Source organism: Pleurodeles waltl, chromosome 4_1 (assembly GCF_031143425.1).
Source record: "Pleurodeles waltl isolate 20211129_DDA chromosome 4_1, aPleWal1.hap1.20221129, whole genome shotgun sequence".
NCBI lineage: Eukaryota > Metazoa > Chordata > Amphibia > Caudata > Salamandridae > Pleurodeles > Pleurodeles waltl.
The window spans coordinates 47,756,428-47,779,490 of NC_090442.1; the positions used below are offsets into that span (position 1 = coordinate 47,756,428).

A 23,063-nucleotide genomic window follows, 5' to 3' on the forward strand; every position below is an offset into this window, starting at 1 on the left:
ACAGGCTACCTCACAAGGATATGGACCCCATACACTGGCATTGGGAAACAAGGGGGGCTTCCTGATGATGTCAGCAGCAGGCCTCCATATTGTGTGACACTGCTTGGGCTGGCAGCAGGAGTACATAGATTGGCAGTTCTTAAATTTCATTATTTCCTAGAATCCAGTGTGATTTCGCCACTGGTGGGGTTGCTAGATGAAAGTCTGGGATAATAATTGCGTGGGAAATTGTGCCTCTGTACCAGTAGAGCCTCTGCCCTTTATTTCAGAACTCCCCAGTGTCCAGTTGGCTTTCGGTACATCTGGAGAATGGATTACAGTGGTTAACACTCCAGTCCCCTCCCAGGCACAGGCTGGGAGTGCACTGGTGAGGGTTGCTTCTCAAGACTAAACCCTCCCTTCCCCCATCCCCCACTGAATCCCCGATTTACACTCTCCCCTGCAATATAGAAGCCAACTGCACCATTAGCTAGTATTTTCACTTGCCAGGTTTTTACCAGTGTGGCATGTATTTTTTAGGCCAGGCTAGTAAAAATAATATGAAATCTGGTATTTCCCCTTTCTTAAACATAAACCTACAACATCAAACACATAGAAAAAGCCTGTTATGAAGAATTTGTCAGTTCATAATGTTTATTAGAGCAATCTTTCCCTGCGCACCAAATTTATCCTAGACATTCACTGCCACTTGAGGAATAAGGTTGGTGGAGTTTAAGGCCCCTAACCTCCTATTTCCTGATTGGCTACAAATGGCAGGAAATGTCTGGAGATAAATTTGGCTGCAGCAGGAAATCACCTTCTCTGACATGGAGGTGGGGGGAGGCTCTTCCCCTTTTTATAATCGAGTTATAATCAAGGTGTGAGTACTGTATCTCGTCCTGGTGCTCTTCCTTGATCTCTGGTACTTGTCTTGTGTTCTCCTTCATTTATGGATGGATTATGGATGAATTATGAATGCCAAAGTATAGGTATCATATGAAGACTGACCATCTCCTAGATAATGTTCTCTTGCATGCTGTTGTGGCTCTGAACAGTAGACCATATGTTCTAAAGCATTTTCCCAAACACACAGAAAGCAAAAACCTCTTTGAAACATCAGGCCCAGCGCTCATTTACTCTTCATGTTGCAGCGTAAACGTTAATTCGCTTTTGGATATTGCTTGTTATACATGGAGTAAAATACCCCCTGCCTTACATTGTAGAATATTGCAAGTCACTGAGCTGTTTGGTGACCATCCAGAGTAATGAGACAAAAGGCCAAGTTCTCTATGAGGTCATGGAACTATGAGGTGATCGGAATTTCTGAAATTTGTGACAAAAGAGGGACTTTCTCTGTTAAGATTTGAAACATTATGCAAGTGGACTTTCAGAGAATTCACTTTCAGAAAGGTAACCAATGAAGTTGTCACAGGTGGGTAGAGGCGGACTACAACCGCCTGAGCAGAAGCTATTTTTATGTTTTTTTTTTTTATCCAGTTGATCACTTGATTATATGTTACACTTATGGGAGAGGATGTGGGGTTAAGGCCAAAGCTGCAGACTTTGCAACTGAGGAGCCATGTTCAAGTTTCAGAGCCAGCTCAACATCCTGTAATTCTGGCTACATCACTTAGGGCCCCCCTGCCTAAAACCAAAGTGAATGTGAAATGTAACTGATATTCATGTTAAGCACTCCAATACAGTTGAGAAGTCTGTGCTATATAAAACTGTGAATCACCAGAACAAAATAAGTGTTTTTGTTTTGTTTTGCTCACTTCTAACATTGGGCTATACTTGGGCTACATTTGGGTGTTGTGTGCTACATTTGGGCTCATTTTTCTCTGGTGATTATCTTAGGAGGCTTATTTGTTATTATGGACATAACGGCTAGCGCTCCTTCCACCCCCTCCCCCCCATGAGCCTTACCTCAGCACCCCTGCTGCAGGGATGTAATGGGAATCGCTACCCCTTCCACCCCTGCGGCATCTGATGGCGTCAGCGCGCAATTGTGCGCTGACCTCATCCGAGGCCTGCCCTCCATCGGAGGAGAAATGCGTTTGCATTTCTCCTCCGATCGAGGTCGAGAAAGGCATCAAAGGAAAGGCCTTTCCTTTCCTTTGATGTCTTTCTGAGCATTTCTGCTGCCCAATCGCAATGCAAGCGGGCAGCAGTAATGGCCACTAAACACCACAGAGTTAGTCTCCCCCCCCCACCCCTGGGAGCCGATATATATAATTAGGCCATTTGGGGGGGGAGCAGAAACCCCCTAGACGCCGGGGATATATATATTTTTTTTTGTTTAGTTTTTTTTTATATATATGCGGAGCGACCCCTTAGGCAAATAGGCAAGGGTCGGTCCCCTGGTGAGGGGGGGGGGGGGGGGGGGGGCAGTAATGACTGCTCCCCCATATGGGCAGATTGGCCTATTTCTATTAGGCTGATCTGCCCCCGGTGGGGGGACGGGGGGAGAGGGGGCAGAAACCACTTAGGCACTAGGGATTGGTGTGTGTGTATGTGTGTGTTTTGTTTGGGGGGTGCAGCACCTTGGGCAAAGGTCGCTCCCCAAGGGGCCACATTACTGTTTGGCCATATCTGCCCCACTTGGGGGCAGATCGGCCTATTTCTGGAAGGCCCATGTGCCCCAAGGGGGTCATAAAGCCCACCAGAGACCAGGGAAGATTTGTTTTTCCAAAATAAGAGCCGTACCCCCACCCCAAATAAATGGGGCCAACGTTGTGCTCCCCACCTGTGGGCAGATAGGGCAGTTACCCCCGATCCACACCCCAAGGGGGCTGGTGGTGGGGGGCAGAAAGTCTACTAGATGCCAGGGAATTTAAAAAAAAATAAAATAGTGTGGTGGTGGCTACCAACCAGTATGGGCCTGGTTATGCCCCCACCCCAACTGAAGGGGGTAACAGTCTTTCAGCTCTCCTCCTGCACACTAAACATCTTATCCCACGGTAAGCAAGATGACATTTGATTATTTTGGTTTTACATTTGGGCCATGAGAGCATGGCTAACTCTCAAAATCGTCCCACTTGGAATGGTGTTGGCTGCACTTTTTGGACTTTGGGACGCTGCCATGTAGAAAAATCCACAAGACCTAGACACATCTGAAAACTAAACATCTGGTTTCACATCCACCCGCACCATTTTCTTACCCACAGTGCCTTGCAAACCTCCAACTTTGCTGGAAATCAGACATTTATTCCCCATTTTTGTGATGGAACCTTCTGAAATCTGCAGGAATCCACAAAATTCCTACCACCCAGCATTGTCTCATCTATACCGATAAAAAATTCTGCCCCACTTGTCAGCCTAAAAATGTTTTTTTTTTTTTTTTTCTCAACTGCCCTTTCGGACCCGCTTTGGTTCCCCCTCAGTTTCAACATGTTTTTGGAACTTCCCTGTGACCAGCACTTGGCCCACCTACACAAGTGAGGTATCATTTTTACCGGGAGACTGAGGGGAATGTTGGGTGGTAGGAAATTTGTCCCGCTGCGGTGATCGCATAGAGAAATGTGGGCAAAATGTGATTTTTAAATTTTTTATTTTTTTTGGTTTGCTGAGGATTCTGGGTAAGAAAACACTGGAGGATCCCCGCAAGTCACACCTCCCTGGACTCCCTCGGGTGTCTAGTTTTTAGAAATGTCTGGGTTTGGTAGGTTTCCCTGTATGGCTGCTGAGCCCAGGACCAAAAACGCAGGTGCCCCCACCCACCACGCAAAAACAGGTAGTTTTGTATTTGATCATTTTGATGTGTCCAGATAGTGTTTTGGGGCATTTCCTTTTGCGGGCACTAGGCCTACAGTGAGGTACCATTTTTATCAGGGGACTTGGGGGAACGCGCGGTGGAAGGAAATTTGTGGCTCCTCTCACATTCCAGAACTTTCTGTCACCCAAATGTGAGAAAACTGTTTTTGTTTTTTTTTTTGGCCAAATTTTGAGGTTTGCAAAGGATTCTTGGTAACCGAACCTGGTAAGAGCCCCACAAGCCACCACATCCTGGATTCCCCTACGTGTTTAACTTTAAAAAATGCACAGGTTTGGTAGGTTTCCCTAAGTATCGGCTGAGCTAGAGGCCAAACTCTACAGCTTGGCACTTTGCAAAAAACAGCTCTATTTTCTTTGGGAAAATGTGATGTGTCCATGTTGTGTTTTGGGGCATTTTCTGTCGCGAGGACTAGGCCTACCCACACAAGCGAGGTGCCATTTGTATCGAAAGTCTTGGGGGGGATGCTGGGTGAAAGGAAATTTGTGGCTCCTCTTAGATTCCAGAACTTACTGTCACCAAAATGTGAGGAAAAAGTGTTTGACCACATTTTGAGGTTTGCAAAGGATTCTTGGGTAACGGAACCTGGTGAGAGCCCCACAAGTCACCCCATCCTGGATTCCCCTAGATGTCTTGCTTTAAAAAATGCACAGGTTTGGTAGGTTTCCTTAGATACTGGCAGATCTAGATGCCAAAATCTGCAGCTAGGGACTTTGCAAAAAACACGTCCGATTTCAATGTAAAAGGGTGATGTGTCCATGATGCGTTTCCTGTCGCGGGCATTGGGCCTACCCAGGCAAGTTTTTTTATCAGGAGAATCGGGGGAACACAGAATAGCAAAACAAGTGTTATTGCCCCTTGTCTTTCTCTACATTTTTTCCTTCCAAATGTAAGACAGTATGTAAAGAAGACGTCCATTTGAGAAATGCCCTGGAATTCACATGTTAGTATTGGCACCCCGGAATTCAGTGATGTGCAAATAACCACTGCTTCTCAACATCTTATCTTGTGCCCATTTTGGAAATACAAAGGTTTTCTTGATACCTATTTTACACTCTATATTTCAGCAAATGAATTGCTGTATACCTGGCATAGAATGAAAACCTATTGCAAGGTGCAGCTCATTCATTGGCATTGGAGTAAAACGTGGAGAAAAATGGCTGGTTTTTTTTCTCCTCCATTTCAATATTTTTTTATTTCAGCTGTTATTTTCTGTAGGAAACCCTTGTAGGATCTACACTAATTACCCCTTGCTGAATTCTGAATGTTGTCTACTTTTAAGAAATGTTTAACTTTCTGGGATCCAGCATTGGTTTCACACCCATTTCTGCCACTAACTAGAAGGAGGCTGAAAGCACAAAAAATAGTAAAAATGAGGTATGTCCCAGTAAAATGCCAAAATTGTGTTGAAAAATGTGATTTTCTGATTCAGGTCTACCTGTTCCTGAAAGCTGGGAAGATAGTGATTTTTAGCAACGCAAACCCTTTGTTGATGCCATTTTCAGGGGAAAAAACCACAAGCCTTCTTCTGCAGCCCTTTTTTCCTATTTAAAAAAAAAAGAAAAAAAGTGTTGCTGTATTTTGGCCAATTTCTTGGTCTCCTTCAGGGGAACCCACAAAGTCTGAGTACCTCTAGAATCCTTAGGATGTTGGAAAAAAAAGGACATAAATTTGGTGTGAGAAGCTTGTGTGGACAAAAAGTTATGAGGGCCTAAGCGCAAACTGCCCCAAACAGCCAAAAAAGGCTTGCCCACCTGAGGGGGAAAAGATCTGGCAGCGAATGGGGTTAAGCTCCCTAATTTCTTCATTTACCGCAGTATCCTCCGAAAAAAATGCTTTCAGTTTTCCACTTTGATTCCATGAAGATGGTGTTCAGATGTGCCACACCTTTGGCATAAATTCATAATGTTAGCACTCTAGTTTCTCATTAGAGCACCGTAGTAAAGGTGCTGATCACCTGCTGCTGGTGTTGAAAGTGCATGTTTCAGCCTGCATGTCCAAATGTTTTAATGAAATAGAAACTGAAGATATTTAAGAACTCACTTAAAACATGTCCTAATTTTTCCATCTGCAGCACTAACCATAATTTCTGTGACAAAATGAACCCCCTCATTTTATTTCTTTCTAAATTAAATGTTTTAATCTTTACCAGCTGGATTCAACCAAGATGATTTAAGGTGTGCTACATGTTAGTCATAAGTAAGACTGTTAGCTCTCTAGTTGTTCTTCTGAACACTCTTGGAGGCTGCAGTAGAACTGACGGGCTGCTCCAGTTGGGAGTACATGTTTTTCTGAGAATGTCAGACTTCATTCTCATATGGTTGTTTCTCTGAAAACATGATTTATGAAACACCAGCAAGAAGGCTTTTTCACAGGGTAAAATCACCTTACAATACACCAGTTATCAAATTTAGTATGTTACTATCAACAAATGATTTCTATGATAACTAAAAACTGTTATCACCCTTTATACGTTCTTCTTTTTGTGACTCTCAAAACCTGCAATTCACTGCAATACATTTCAATGGGGTCCATATCCCCGCATCCTGTAACAGCTGCCACATTGTTATATGCATATATTCTTTAAAGTGCATTTTTACCCTATATTTAAGCTTTTGTTCTCGTTTTCAACTCTGTAAATCATTTAGAAGGGGCTATCATGTATACTGGTTCCAAGATGGCAGCCAGCACTTGCTGGCTGAAGTGCTGACAGCCAATGAGATCTCATCATGAGATCTGTCTTGGGCTCTGCACAGATACACAGATTTCTTTTTCCTTTAATATCTCAAAAACTACTGAATGGATTTACACTAAATGACAAAAGTACACTTTCTGGACCGAAAGCCACCTTTCCACCAAATGTGGCTGTATTTGTGTCTAAAATCCCTGTGGTAAGTTACATGGGGAAAATGTGTTTAGGCCTCCCTCTTTTTCTCAGCCCCCGCTTGACGGATCACCGTGGACAGCACCTGAATTGAGAAGCAAACTAGTTTTGAAAATTTCATAAAGATTCTTCAGACGGCGCCAAAGTTATAGGCAAACCAAACAAGCATTGGCAAAGCCAATAGGTTTTGCCTGTACAAATGCTATTGGCTTTAGCAATGTGTTTTGCCATGTTGTACACCAGTGTGGCTGCTGTACAGCATGGCTAAAAGTTAGTGGCGTGGAGTGGTGGAGAAGAGTGTCAGAGTGGATTTGTTTGAATGTCGTAAAGTGGAGTAGGAGGAGTAGAGTGGGGTTGATTGAGGCTGGATGGATTGAAGTGGGCTGGATGGATTGCAGTAGGGTGGGTAAGACTGCAGTATGGTGGATCGGACTGGAGTGGATTGGAATGGGGTGGATTGGACTGGACTGTATTTGCATGGATTGGATGTGTGTGGGATGGACTGGAGTGTGGTGTGGATTGTGGTGGATTGGAGTGGGGTGAGTTGGGATGAGTGCAGTGGATTAGATTGGGGAGGTGAGGTGTATTGGATTGAAGTGGGGCAGATTGTTTTTGGACTGGAGTGGGTTGTTTGGGATTGTAGTAGGGCAGGTTGGAGTGGGGCAGATTGTTTTGGATTGGAGTGGGGCAGATCGTATTAGGGTAGATTGGAGGGGTGTGCATTGGATGGGAGTGGGGTGGAGTAGGTGAATTAGGATGGAATGGAGTGGGACTAGATTGTGGTGAGGTGGATTGGAGGCGGTGTCATGTTTTGGATTGAAGTGGGGCAGATTGGAGTAGGACAGATTGTTTTGGATTGGAGTGGGGCGGATTCGAGCAGGACAGATTGTTTAGGATTGAAGTAAGGCAGATGGGAGCAGGGCAGATTGGACTGGGGCAGATTGTTTTGGTTTAATGTGGGACAGATTGGAATGAGGTGGACTGGAGGAGGCAGATTGGTTTGGATTGGAGTGTGGCAGATTGGTTTGGATTGGAGTGTGGCAGATTGGTTTGGATTGGAGTGTGGCAGATTGGTTTGGATTGGAGTGTGGCAGATTGGTTTGGATTGGAGTGTGGCAGATTGGTTTGGATTGGAGTGTGGCAGATTGGTTTGGATTGGAGTGTGGCAGATTGGTTTGGATTGGAGTGTGGCAGATTGGTTTGGATTGGAGTGTGGCAGATTGGTTTGGATTGGAGTGTGGCAGATTGGTTTGGATTGGAGTGTGGCAGATTGGTTTGGATTGGAGTGTGGCAGATTGGTTTGGATTGGAGTGTGGCAGATTGGTTTGGATTGGAGTGTGGCAGATTGGTTTGGAATGAAGTGGGGCAGATTGGTTTGGAATGAAGTGGGGCAGATTGTTTTTGATCACAGTGTGGCAAATTATAGTGGGGCATATTAGCTTGGGTGGGTTGGGAGTATTGGAGTGAGGTGGGTTGAAGTGGACTGGATTGGGGTAATTGGTTTGGTTGGAGTGAGATGGATTGTTGTGGAGTAAAGTGGGGTGAGTTGTAATGAGGCACATTGGAGTGGGGGGGGATAGGGGTGTACAACATGATTATCTGTTAAACAATATTTCAAACACGTTAATGGTCATCTTTTGAGAAGAGCGCCTATGAGCAAAAACAAAAGAAAACATGGATGGAAAGTGAGAAAAGACTGATTTGGCAAAATAAAAGAAAGTTGGCTTTAAAAAATGAAAACTTGCAGTTTTGTTTGTCCTGCTGGACACGTTTTATTGCCAGTCACAACACAAGCCTTCTGTTTGCTGGGCACTAAAAGTTCACATCGGGAGCAGTAGACGGGCACTAATTAAGTTGAATTAATCAGTGCTTGGTCCCTGCTACACACAGAGAAACAGAAATGATGCCAGGCCTGCTTTGACGAATCACAAGACTGTACAGAAGAGAGCCACACAAACCAACAAATGGTGAGCGACAGGCAGGCACCAAGCCCTTTACTGTGCACAACAGAGTCTCGCATGCGAGACTCTTGAACAAGTGCATGCACTCACAGGCCCAAACCTAAACATGCTTTTCCTTTGGAAGCAAGGTCATAACTATAACTACCTACTGGCGACTGCCAGTAGGTAATATATATGTATATAAATTCACTTAAAAAAACAAAGGTTACAAGGACATTATTTTTAGGCTTACTTTTTAAACGTTCAAAGCCATAGAAATTCCTCTCTTAGTTATTTTAAGTAACTATAACTGGTGCACTAAGGTAACGATAATTTGCGCCCCTGCCATGCACAGTTATCTCATCAATAATTGTACCGCAAATGTTAGTGACCTTATCAATGGTGTTATAAAAGATGTCATGAGTGCTGTAATATCTGGGATAAATAGCAGTGTATGGTGAGGGCGTGAGTTATAGTTATCTTAGTGTACGAGTTGTAGTTACTTGAAATAAGTCAAACTATAACAGCTGAATTTCTATGGTTTTGTACATTTGAAATGTGAGCCTAACTATAACATCTTTAGTTTTTTTTTTTAATTAATTTTTATATTTGTTTTTTTTTTCTTTTTTTTTTCTAAATATAATGTCCCTGTAGCCTGTTTTTTCCCAGTGAATTTCTCAGTATTTTTTCTTAACGTTAAGTAACTTTGATTACTATATGTTAATCCAACCACTGCCGCACACAGTCACCCTGATGCCAACGCCCTATATCCTCCCAAGCCTGCAAGGCCCTGTGGCCAATACCTATAATCACCCAGCCCCATGCCATGCACCATCTCCCCGGTGCTACCTTAAAAAACAATTTGTTGGGGGCTACAGGGACCTCTCCCATGGGCCCCTGGGAGCACCACCTACCTAGGCCTAGCTAATAAAAAATGATGGGTGGGGCCACATGGTCCCCCCCCCACCTCCCCTTCCCCCGGGACCACAACCTCCCTGGGGCTACCAAATAAAAATTGTTGGGGGAGAGGGGCACACAGCCACCCCCAGGGACCATCACCTCCCTGGAGCTACCTAAAACAAAAATTGTTGGGGGGGGCACACGGACCTAAGCCAGGCCTCAGGGAACACCGCCTCCCGCATTGACCCCTTCCACCCGGAGCAACTACCTTTCCTGGGGCTACCTACTAAAAATCTTTGATGGGGCCACATGCATGCCCTGGGGATTACCACCTCTTCAGGGCTATATTTAATAATTATAGATCGGGGGCGTGCGCACCATCACTTCCCCAGGGCTACCTAATTAAAATATTTGGAGGGGGGGGCACATGGACCCCCTCCCTCCCATGGCCCTGGGGACCGCCACCTCCCTTGGGCAATACATTAAAAATGCTTAGGGCCCTAAGTCCCAGCTCCACAGGGCCATTTTTACTATTAAAAAAGGAATGGGGGGCCACATGGCCTTCTTCCCTAGGCAGATATCAGCCCTGGGGACCCCATCCTCCCGGGCCAGCCACGTCATCCTGGGTGTCTTGGCCGATCCCAGTAATGATAGAAGGGGACCGCCGGGGAGCCTCTAGGCCCCCGCAGTCCCACTGACTCCCATCTCCTGTAGTAGACGGCATTGCTCCTTTACGCAGGGAGCTGCTGCCAATAGCAGTTCCCTGAGTGTGGGAGCAGTGTTTTCATTTCTCTTCGTGCTCAGCGGGTAGGGAAAGAGATGAAAACTCCTCTTTCAGCAAGCGAGAGCACCTTTAAAGCTCCTGCGTGCTGAAAGCAGTGTGTTTGCTGTGGAATGCTCCCGCCATGCAAAAGCAAACAGCTGCCTTCCAAGGGTGGGTACCTCACGAGATAGCAGGAATTGACCCTGGGGGGTGGTGGTCACCAGGGTCGTGTATGGCTCTACGTGGAGGACCACATACCCCACTTATTGATTTTCTTAAATATTGCCCTGGGGAGGTGGTGGTCCCAGGCGCGAGAGAGTCAGCAGGACCCCCTTATTTTTTCAAAATATTGGCCGGGGAGGATGTGGTCCATGGGGCCAGGGGGTGAGGGAGGGGAGGGAAGGGGGTCGTGCGGCTCTTTGCATATTTTATTACCATAGGAGGTGGTGGTCTCCAGGGTGCCTACAGCCACGCAGTCCCCTGCATACTTTATAAACATAGCTGCAGGGGGGTGGTGGTCCCCGAGACTAGGGGAAGGGTGTCACGTGGCTCCCCCGTATATTTATGAAGAATAGCTTCAAGGAGGTGGTGGTCCATGGGTCTCCTAAAAGTCCTAGGAGGGGCTTCCCAGACGCCCCCCCCCCCTTTTATTTTAAGCCTGCAATGCCCCCGAGACCTGGCCCACCTGGAGACCAAAGCGTTTTCAAATGCCAGAGACTGTTTTGTTTTTTTTTTTGTTTTTTTTTTAAATCGGGAGAAATCTGCAGAACTAGCCGCAACTTTCTCTGTGATTTAAAAAAAAAAAAAAAAATGTAAGCCTGTCAAATGCACATATTTGCAGATACTTACAAATGCATTTACAAAGGAGTTTTTGACACGGAGAGCCGGAGTGAAAAATCAATGACCAAAGGTCTGTTTATTTTTGCTGCAGCAAAGAGGACAGGTTTACCACTGGCATCCCAGGCCCGAAGTAAAGTGTGCTCCCATGAAGCGTTTAACAGTGATATTTATACTCATACATCAAAGGATACATAAAGTGTGTAAATAATGATATACGTCATACAGATATTTTAAGGAGTTAATCAGTTTTCCACACACCGGTTTCATTCCCAGCTTTGTCCTTGCCTCCCCTCTGCAGCTGCCTGACTCTCCACATTCTTGAGACCCTTCAAAGGATTGCGTGGTTCAAAGGTATAGATATCAGCCTTTCCCTCCCCAAAATACAACAGCCGAGGTCAGTTAGTTATTTTGAACACATAATTATAATGAGTACCGTGCCCCAGTTAGGGAAAGAAACCAGCTGCAAGCCTATGGTGTGGAACCAGGCTTATTTTACTTAAACAAATATACATAAGATAACATATGTGATAGACAGTGCGTTCAGAGACAAAAAAAGCTCAAACTTACACGTGTAAAAGAAATGAATCAATTAAAAATGGATTCTAACAATCGACCCTTTTTGAGTTTTTTTCTTCTGAACATAATCAACGTTTGAATAGTTCTAAATTTCCTCATATATGTTGAATTTTACTCCTACTTCCTTGAAATTTGCATTCATGGGGACATAAACAACCGATGGGTATGAGCAACCAGTGTCGGTAGTGAGGATAGTGGGGTCAATAGCCATTAGGGAATTTATCTCTTCTCTCTGCATCATAGCTCGATTGGTTTCTAGTATTTTCAATGGCGGGAGTTTACACAATTTTAAACAGGAACAGAAAGCAGGTAAGCACTGTACTAACAAACAACTTAATATAATAGCTATTATTATAAAAAGTATGTTTTTAAACAACCAGCCCCACCCCCCAAACCAAGACCATAACCATGATAAACTCAAATTGCCTCCTTCATATTGGCCCCCCTTTTCAAATACCTGTACTGCTTCTTTTATTTTCCCAATATCCAATTCTATCTCTGATGACTTGTTGACAAAATAACAGCACTTTTGCTGGTACTGATGTTGGATTAAAACACATACTCCCCCTTGTTGTACTGTAATCAAGTCTAGGGCAAGCCGATTTTGTATCGCCAATTGGGCTGCAGAGTTTATCTCTATCTGTACACTTCCTATGGCCTCCCTGGTGGCATTAAATGCAATGGCTAATTCAGCTGACATATTCATCATTGCCAGTTGTAAGTCGAAAATTCCAAATCCTGGAATAAGAACATGTAGTACTTGAAATACCCAGTTCTTTTGCTCCTCCAGTATGGGTGTCCCTCGTTTGTACCTATGTGCAAAACTCCCCATGTTAAGGGGCTGGGAAGATGGTATATTTGATATCACAGTAATGTTGGGTGCCAAATATGCCAGTGAACATATCCCTTCCCAGTTTAGAGGGAGTACTTTATACGCAGTTCTTCCACATACAAAGTACATGCCTCCCTGGATCTGTGAATTTATAATGCTGTATTTTATTCGGGGCAAACCTACACCCTCCGGGGTGTCATGCTCAGAATTATTGCAATACTTGTAATCCTCCCAAATTGTATTTAGCAATGATACATTTGCCCAGGGTGCAACATATGAACATCTAGCCGTCCAGAGGGGGCCAAGGAAAACCCGGGATAATATTACAGGTGAATTTTTCCCATTTCTATCTTGTTCTCTGGAGGGATCATATAACAATCCTTCTGGATCTACCAGAATCTCATTTTCTCCCACAGTCAGGTTCCAATAATTTACAGTGTAATTTTTCTGAGTCCCATTAATTAACGCCGTCCAATTTCTGTCTATTTTCTCCTCTCCTTCAAGATCCCAATTCCCTGTTTTGATATCAAATAACAAAGTGTAAACACATTGTTCAGGAGGGATCTTTCCCATGAATTTTGCCTCTGGGTTTCGCCCTTAAAAATAGGTACCAAAACATATGGGAAACATTTTAAGTGTGGTATTCTCTCCAGGCATCGGGGAGAGCTTGTATTCTGCCTGAGTATTAGGGAGCAACACACACCTAGGGTACCATTGATATTCTTGTTGGTCACATCTCCAAGTGGTGTTTGGTACAAGACACACTTCCCCTCTTTCATATTCGCTTGGTGATACTGGTACTTCATAAAGGCCTATAGGATCCTCAGGGTGTCTAGACAAGTGCCGGCAAATCCAGCAGTCAGTGAGACTTAATGTCTCAGCTAATTTTCCATGAACCTTTATCAATGGATGTAAGGTAGGATTTTGCAACAATGATGCAACACCACTGGACATTATACATATTAACATAAGGGTCACTAGGTACTTCATTGTTGTTTTGTAGAAATAGTTATAAGGCCACTCTTCTCTATTCTCTAGAGGGATATTTGTCCTGCCAAATGGATATATTTTCATAATTTTATTGTGCTCTCCTCCTTGGTCCTACAACCTTTCTATGGTACCGTTTTACTCGTCTCAACCGCCTATGTGTGTTCAAAAATATACCCACACAATTACCAAATATGTAAATGCAAAATATTGATATCACTATACTAATAATCATATACGTATAGATACAGATAAGTGAATTTTCTTTCAATGTTCACACCCACTAGGGTTCAGCACCGCCGTGCTTTCCACTCTAGCAGTTAGGCTGCACTGGTTGGTCCATGAACACGTTTTTCAAATACAGGACAATAGATGTTGGCTTGATCCTAGGTCCCTTGTCTTCTCCTTGTCGAGTTTTAACTCCTGGTGAGTCTCAACTCCCAGTGAGTAAGTCGCGATACTTCAAAGTTCGTCTTCAGTATAGTTTGTCAGTTTCGTTCAGTGTCTCAGAAAAAATGAGGGCGGAGGCCAGCAATTTCAACCAGATCAGTGATGTGCTTGGGTATTAAACAGAAAAAAAGGCACCTTTTTTACCGCTGGGACTACAAACCGCACCAACCCTAATGACTGGCCGCTTCCGTAGAACTGGTACTTGGTTTTTCTCGCCAGTCACAGAACTGTTAACTCCATTTACCCAATGCTCTTAGCACAGATAATAGCGTTGCACAAGCTGCATCCCACTATGCTTGTGTTCTCTTTGAGACAGTTGTTCTGACCAATGTTCTGGTGTCGTTGCACAGGCTAGTCACCCGTGTTCATGCTGAAAATTTAGTCATCACAGTTATTTACAACCTCGTCGCCCAAAGTGTGCGTAACAACAGTGAGGATAGCTCGTTTTAATGCTGGTACATCAATGGCATCGGAAATGCCGGTGGCGGTGAAAGCGGGGAACTGTATTTCATGAAGGCAGGCGTGCCGTATTCTGCTGAGCAAAGGATTCCTTGGCCATTCAGAAGAGACCTCAGTTTGTAGTTCCAAGCTAGGAGCTATCAGGGTGATGTAAATGTAGCTTTTTGTAGGGGTCACCACCTTACGCACCTTCAGAATTCTGTTCATTTGGGTGGGCGAGGACGCAGGTTGTATCGATGAGTTTGTTGATCTTCAAACAGCAACCCTTCGTCACTGGGCTGCTGTGTCACCTCAGGAGCAGAAGTGGAAGCACTTGAAACCTGTGGAGGTGTTTCCTGTCTTCCTACTTCTCTGTAATCAGGAGACAACGGTAATTCTGCTGTTGGAGTATATTGTAGTGGAATTGGTGTACGCTTACAATGGCTAGCATGTATCCAGTTTTTCCTTCCTTCCACTTTCACCGCTGTCTGTGTTGCAAAGCAGTACCTGGGCTGGCCCCCACCACCTGGGCTGAAGACTGTTGGTTCTTTGAAACTTCTTTGTCATAAGCCAATCCCCTGGCTTAAAAGGGTGACCAGGGCCTTCAAGAGGAGTCGGTAGGCTGGCCTTGACCTGTTGGTGGAACAAACGCAAATCTTTAGTCAATTGTTTACAGTAATCTACAAACAAAGGATATTGCACTTCAGAAAGCTTCTTTGGTCGTGGTACCCCCCAGATATTCGCTGGCCTCCCCATGACAACTTCATAGGGGGATAATCGTGACTTGCTACTGGCAGTCATCCTGATGGACATTAATGCTAGGGGTAAAGCATCTGGCCATTTTAAGTTGGTCTCCGCACAAATCTTAGCTATTTTGCTCTTCAAGGTGTAATTATACCTTTCTACAAGGCCCGCTGATTGTGGGTGATTTGCGGCATGAAATCGATGTTTGATGTTAAGGGCGGTACAGACCTTCTCCATTACCTCATTAGCAAAATGACTGCCATGTCACTCCAGACTAATCGTGGCAATGCGTATCTAGGAAAATATTCTTTTAGTAATATTTTGGCGGTAGAGAGGGCACCATTGTCTTTTAATGGGTAGGCCTCTATCCATTTTGAAAACATACATACTGCCACTAACACGTATTTCAGTTTGTTACATGGTTCCATGTGGATAAAATCCATCTGTATAGCTTCAAAGGGGAGATCAGGAGGGGCAAAATGGCCAGGGGGCGTAGGGGTCCCTTTTCCTGCATTGTGTACTGCACACACCATACAACTTTTAACCAGGTTATTAGCAGCTTTGGATATCATAGGATTACTCCAAACGTGGTCCAAAGTTGTCTTGATGCCTTGGGCACTGATGTGTGCAGGACTCTGGGCCATAGTAACCATAGCGTGTACATAACAATTAGGTAACATCCATCTTCTTCTGTCTGTGTCATCTGTGTAACAACCCTCACTGTCTAGTCTACCGTTCTTCTCCCACTGTTCCCTTTCCTCTGCTGTTGCTTCTGCTTGAATATCTCTCACACACTGCATGGTATTTTCTAATACTTCGTTCTGGGGCTCTCCCTTGATGCTACTCTCAATGTATGCATTGTCAAATGGTGCTCGTGCTGTTGCTTTTGCTGTAGCATCTGCAAAAGCATTTCCTCGTCCTATATCATCAGTAATTTTTTTGTGGGCACTACACTTAATGATTGCGACCTGACGAGGCAGGCTGAGAGCATTCAAAAGTGTCACAATCAAGTTGCCATGCTGAATGGTAGTGCCATGTGACGTGATAAAGCCTCTATTCGCCCAGAGTCGCCCAAAATTATGAGCTACTCCAAACGCATATTGGCTATCAGTGTAGATATTAACACTAAGATGTTCACTTATTTCACAAGCTCTGGTGAGGGCAATTAATTCTGCAGCCTGTGCCGAATTTTGCGTGATTCTATGAGATTCAACCACTGTTTTTACTGTGGTGACGGCATAGGCTGCAGTGGTCGTACCATCTGGTAACTTGAAGCAAGACCCATCTACAAACCGCTCTCCCTGTGGGTCAGATAGGGGAGTGTCTGTTAAGTCTACCCGTCCCTTGGTTTCTTCCTCAGTGGCAAAAATGCAATTATGATCAAATTCCACATTGTCCTGAGGGAGGGGTAGTAACGTAGCTGGGTTCAAGACATTGCACCGCTTCAAAGTAATATTTGGACTGAACAATGTTAATTCGTAACCCGTTAGATGAGCACTGGTGAGGTGCTGCGTCTGTGTCTTGTTTAACAAAATATCAACTGCATGAGGAACCATCACAGTGAGCGGATTGCCACCAACAAACCCTTCACTTTGTTTCACCGCAGCTGCTGCAGAAGCCACTCCTCTAAGACAAGTAGGCAAAGCTTGCGCCACAGTGTCCAAGGTGGAAGAGAAGTATGCACAAGGGCGTTGTCTCCCACCTTGATCCTGTGTCAAAACAGACAATGTACAGCCATGCTTTTCATGCACAAATAAAACAAATGGTTTGCTGTAATCCGGATTACCCAATACAGGAGCAGAGCATATCGCCTTTTTTAAATCTTGAAAAGCCTCCTCACATTTGTCAGTCCAAGGTACAGGAGAGGGCACATCTGAAAGTGTCAGGGCAGTCAATGGTTTTGCTATAAGTGAAAAATTTGGAATCCACTGTCTGCAAAAGGATGTAAATCCCAAAAATGCTCGGACTTCAGAAGGGGTGCGTGGTGCAGTCATTGTATGAACCAGTTTAATTCTGTCTGGATGTAATCTCCTTCCCTCCTTAGAGAGGAGGTGTCCTAGATAGGTGACCTCCTCTCTACAATACTGCAATTTTGGGAGGGACACCTTATGGCCCAGGGGTGCTAAATGATGTAATAATGCAACAGTATCAGTCTTACATTGTGTCATGGAATCTGAGGCAATTAAAATATCATCAATGTACTGCAACAGTGCAGAGCCTGAAGGTGGATTGAATTGGTCTAGTTGACGTTTACGACATTGACTATATATACTCGGGGACTCCACAAACCCTTGAGGAACTCTTGTCATCGCGAATGATCTACCAAAAATCGCGAAGCTAAACAAATATTGAGATTCTTCGGCAATTGGAATGCTAAAGAAGGCATTCTTCAAATCGATTACAGTGAAAAAACACGCAGAGGGTGGAATCATGGTGAAAAGACTATTCATGTCTGGGACCACGGGAAACTGGGGAATTACTATTTTATTTATTTCTCGGAGATCAATAACTAATCGATATACTGTGTTATCAGTAACTGATTGCTCACCATCTAATCTATTAGCATCATTTTGTTTCTTTACAACAGGAAGGATTGGACTGTTACATGGGCTGCTCACTATTTCCTTTATGACACCTGCATGTACGAGATCCGATATGACTGCCTTGAGACCTTTTTCGCTTGATTTAGGTAATTTGTATTGCGGAACACGAGGTAACCGGGCACCTGGTTTGATTTTTATTACAATAGGGTCGATATCCATAATGCCTACATCATTTTTGCCTTTGGCCCATAAGCAAGGGTCTATTTCCTTTAGCTCTGGGGGTAAGTCGTATTCCTGTGAGAACATGCACCGAGTTGGGGAAACACTATCCATAGTTACATAGACACCATCCATTGAACAGTGAATAACTGCATTTAATTTCTTTAACAAATCTAATGCAAACAAGTTTTCATTGCAACCTGATGTTAAAGAGAGTGGCGTGTGTACTGTAAATGGGCCTACAGTTACTCTCATAGGTGTTGAGATGGGGATCCCAGAAATCCCAATTGATGTGGTATGAAGCCCAGACAGGGGAGCCCCGGGGACTGCAGAATGTGCAATAGATGTTCTGGTGGCACCAGTATCTAGAAGAAACTTATGGCCCTCTCCTTCGATTTTTACATCAATGTAGGGACCATTCTGATCTACAGGAATACTTACTCACCCCTGGCCCTGTCTGTGGCTGTCCTAATAATTGTAGGATTCAGAAAAGAAATCATCAGCATAATATTGTCGTTCAAATGCATTGTCAAAAATATTAGTGTTACGTGGGACCTGGTTCTCATTCTGTGAATTCTGATCAGTCCTACCTCTTCCTCGTCCTCGTGCAGTACCTGCCGCGTTCCCTCTATTAAGTGACATACTTTGTCTTCCTTCCAGTAATGGGCAAGTATCACACCAATGTCCATCTTGCTTACAATAGGCACATTGGTTGATATTCAATCGGCGGTCTTGGGGTGGTGCAGATGCACCTCGGCCTCGACCCCTTCCCCGTCCCCTTGGTGGGCCACCCCTTGGCTGAGGGGTTGTATCCCGCTGGGGATATGCCTGCTGTAATAGTACCTTTTTCTTCAATTCTTTTACTGACTTCTCATTCTTTTCTAATTCTTCCTTGTACCTGCTCTCATAGTATTGTGCCATCTGTAAAATCTCTGCCTGTCCCTTCGTCATCCACGAACTCTCTGTTGCTTTTAATTTTTGTGATATTTCAGGTAGAAGTCCATTAACAAAGCGTTCTACAAATAGTGTGACACCTGTTACGGTGGCTAGGTCTTGACCGCTAAAATCTATGAAAGCTTGTTCAATTCTAGTAAAATAATCTGGGACATCTTCACCTATTTTCTGTTTATAAGTGGCAAGTTTTCCCCAATCCACAGTCTGAAGAGGTATAACAGTTTCTAACTTAGTCAATATCCGGTTAGGTAAATTTAAAATATCCTGATGCGGCAGGGATCCTGGTGCCCTTTGTGCTTCCCGTGCTTCTAAACCCCCCCATGTATTTCCCAAAGTAGGTGCATCATCTACTCTTCGAATTTTATGCCAAACTTCAGGGCCCAATAAAACACCAAAAAAATAGTCAATGTCTTTGAGTGTCATGGTGGTGGTGGAAATAGCAATTCTAAGGTCCCGATAGAATCCAGCTGGATTCTTTCGAGGGTCTGGCAAGTCTTTTTTTATAGCCATTACCTCCTCCCTTTTCCATGGGATATGGACAAATTGGGCCACCGGCACGGGAGCTGGTTGTCCGGCGGCAGCTGCTGCTGCAGCTGCAGCGAGCATATCAGGGTGTACTTCCCTCATTGGGTACCCCTTGTCATATGTATTGAGAACATCTTCTCTGGCTATAACACAAATGCGTACTCCCTCATTTATGCTGTTACTATCAAGCATACAAGCCACACTGTCCCGCCATAATTGGCGTAATTCTTGTTCATAAGGGAGAGGGGTAGAATCTGTAATACAAGAATTCCAATCCCTCTCCAATTTTTCAATCATGTACTGTAGTGCTAGTTGCTGTCCATAATGTGACATCTGTTGTATTGTGTTCATAATATCGGTGTGGGTGTAAATAGGGTGTGCCATCCAGTTCTCTGACTGATTTTTGATAACCCGTTTTTCCCACTCCCCAATAGTGGAACAGGTACTAGGGGGTGAAATCGACTTCATAGGTGTGCTGGGTGAAAGTGGGTGAGTGGTTGTACACCGTCGGCGTTGTCCATTTGGGGTATTAGGGGCAGGGGACATTATTGGTAACCTTGTGCTGGCTGGTAGTGGTGGGGCAGGTGGCGGAGGGATTAGGACTTGGGCTATTGGGGTGGCTTGGGCTAGAGGCTGTGGTGGCTGTGGCACATGCTGCTGTAGTGGTGCACCTGGATTTCCCAAATTGTGCCCTTGCCCTAGCTGCTGTTGCTGTGCCCCCATGATAGGCTGGGCTATTGCAGGGGGTGTGTAAGGTGGAGGTGCAGTAGGGCTATTATCTAATAGCTGTAGCATTACCTCATCTTCCTCTAATGCATGTTTGGGTTCTGTTGGCTTTGATACATAACTTCCCTCCACCTGGGCCCTATGGACTCTATCTTCAGACTCAATTATTTTCTGGGTTTGGGAATGGTGGTACAGGGCGGCTTTCTGCATGATGGTTCTCCGGTTCTCCTTCTCTAACAGTTTATCTGACTTAGTTTTTCTTTTGGTGGCCTCAATTTCCCATTTTCTGTATACTTCAAACATATGTTGTCTAGCCTTTTTATGAAACAAACATTCCTGTAGGTAGGTTAGTTTCTTTAAATCAAAAGATCCATCCTCCGGCCACTGGAGGTCAGGACAATGTCTAGTATATCTGCGCCATATACTATTATACAAATTATTCTCTAAACCATAATCCTTTAACATGTCCCACCCTGGTGTTCCTTCTTTTGGGATGGGTTGCTTTTTATCTAAACGTGGCACATGATTTCGGCGAAAACAAAGACATAACCCTTGCCAACATTTCTTATTTCCCATATCTAACCTTTTAAATTTTCAAAATACAACACGCACCAAATTTCAAAATGCAACATGCACCAAAGAAAACCCTTTTTCAAATGGGCACCAAAGAAAACCCTTTTTCAAATATTTACCAACTTACAAATTGCTCCAGGCCTGGGCAAATTTATTCAAACAAAACACGTGTAATACAAATTGTCAAATGGTACCTTGTACAAATGCAAATTTACCAAGAACTAATCATTCCCAAAAGTGATAAGTTATCCAAAAACAATTATTCTCTCAAATGCAAGTTAAAGCAGGCAAATAGCCAGCGAGGAACAGTCTTACCTGACTATCTGCTTTTTCCTGGATTTCTCTCCGGCCGCCCGTGTCAGACTAATCAGTCAAGATAAAAACCGATGTTTCAGGGACTTCGCTGGGACATCATAAGAAAGCGGGGAGAGGCCTGCCCGGTGGATAAGATGCAGCTGCTTTTGAAATTAAGTCTTTGTGCAGGGGCCCCTGGAATCTGCACCTCCGGAACGGCGTCCCCCCACTGGCAGCACATCTCGTGACAGAGCTACTGAAGATATCCACTGGAAGGTCCCTGTTCGGGCGCCAAATTGTCAAATGCACATATTTGCAGATACTTACAAATGCATTTACAAAGGAGTTTTTGACACGGAGAGCCGGAGTGAAAAATCAATGACCAAAGGTCTGTTTATTTTTGCTGCAGCAAAGAGGACAGGTTTACCACTGGCATCCCAGGCCCGAAGTAAAGTGTGCTCCCATGAAGCGTTTAACAGTGATATTTATACTCATACATCAAAGGATACATAAAGTGTGTAAATAATGATATACGTCATACAGATATTTTAAGGAGTTAATCAGTTTTCCACACACCGGTTCCATTCCCAGCTTTGTCCTTGCCTCCCCTCTGCAGCTGCCTGACTCCCCACATTCTTGAGACCCTTCAAAGGATTGCGTGGTTCAAAGGTATAGATATCAGCCTTTCCCTCCCCAAAATACAACAGCCGAGGTCAGTTAGTTATTTTGAACACATAATTATAATGAGTACCGTGCCCCAGTTAGGGAAAGAAACCAGCTGCAAGCCTATGGTGTGGAACCAGGCTTATTTTACTTAAACAAATATACATAAGATAACATATGTGATAGACAGTGCGTTCAGAGACAAAAAAAGCTCAAACTTACACGTGTAAAAGAAACAAATCAATTCAAAATGGATTCTAACAAGCCTTGTAGGGGGGATACCAGGGGTCCCAAGGCTAGGAGGTTAGGGTATATATACGCTGCCCCCTTTATATATTTAGCCCATTCTGCACAAGCTGCAGGAAAAACTGAACACTAGGCAGAAGAAAATCCACATAAAAATTGGGATTGGACATTATGCTTGCAAAAGCTGCCTACCCACCACCACCTATAAGGAAGCTTATCTTTGAGGAAGAATTGGACATGCCACTTTCTCCTATCAGGAAAACTATGGACAAAGCCACCAGCCCTGCCTTCCTTCCAAGTCCCTCAGCACTTCCACCTCCACTGTTACAAGGTTCTCCTCCACCACTATATCCTCTTGAAGACCACTTAGATATATCATCACAGGGGTCACCACACTCAGATACTGGTCGGTACGGGGGTCCACAAGGAAATGATCTGTGGGACACTATAATACAGATCCTCATATAGATGCGGATGCTGAACCCGCTCGTCCTCCCCACCTCCGAAGACGCTACCTGTTATCAAGGGGTCATAGCTAGGACTACAACCTTTCACAATGTGAAGTTACACAAGGAGCCATTGGAGGATGATTTCATGTTTGATACACTGTCCACTACACACAGAGCTACAGTATCTACCTGTGTTAAAGGTTATGCTTCAACACACCAATGACATTTTTAAACACCCTATTAGAGCTAGGGTCGTGTCACCTAGGGTGGTATAAACCTGTACCATCTGGCCCTATTTCATCAGAGGAGAGCTACCACCAGACTCTCTAGTTGCCACCACAGCACGCTAAAGAGCCAATTGCCAAGTCACTGGAGACACCGCCTCCAGACAACGAGAGGACAAGGATAAACGTTGCAGGAAAAATGGTTGCAGCTCAGGCTGATAACCACAAACGTATTGCCAATTCTCAAGTTCTCCTAGCTCACTATGATCATGCCCACTGGGACAAGATGTCCCAGAGGAACATAGAAAACGCAGTCAGCAGTTGGTTTTGGAGGGACAAACCATCTCAAACACCTCCATACAGTGTGCTTTAGATTCAGCAGACACTGCAGCAAGGGGAATAAACTCCAGTATTTTCCTTAGACATCTCGCCTGGCTCAGGATCTTTGCCTTTAAACCTGAAGTTCTGCGGGCTGTCTAGAACTTGCCTTTCAACAAGGAACACTTGTTCGGTCGTACCCAGGTAGACTCTATTTTGGAAAA

At 44.3% G+C, this 23,063-nt stretch overlaps 1 protein-coding gene across 3 annotated transcripts in view; it reads left to right on the top strand.

The window, feature by feature from the left end:
* LOC138287365 (zinc finger protein ZFP2-like) overlaps positions 1 to 23,063 on the top strand; it is an 82,857-nt gene that overhangs the window by 35,791 nt on the left and 24,003 nt on the right. Inside the window, exon 2 of one of the 3 annotated variants that reach the window (XM_069227738.1) lies at positions 17,693 to 17,794. The exons of the other annotated variants lie outside the window; for them this stretch is intronic. The gene's annotated coding sequence lies outside the window, so the exon portion shown is untranslated. The remainder of the gene's footprint in view (positions 1 to 17,692; positions 17,795 to 23,063) is intronic. 3 annotated transcript variants of the gene reach the window in all.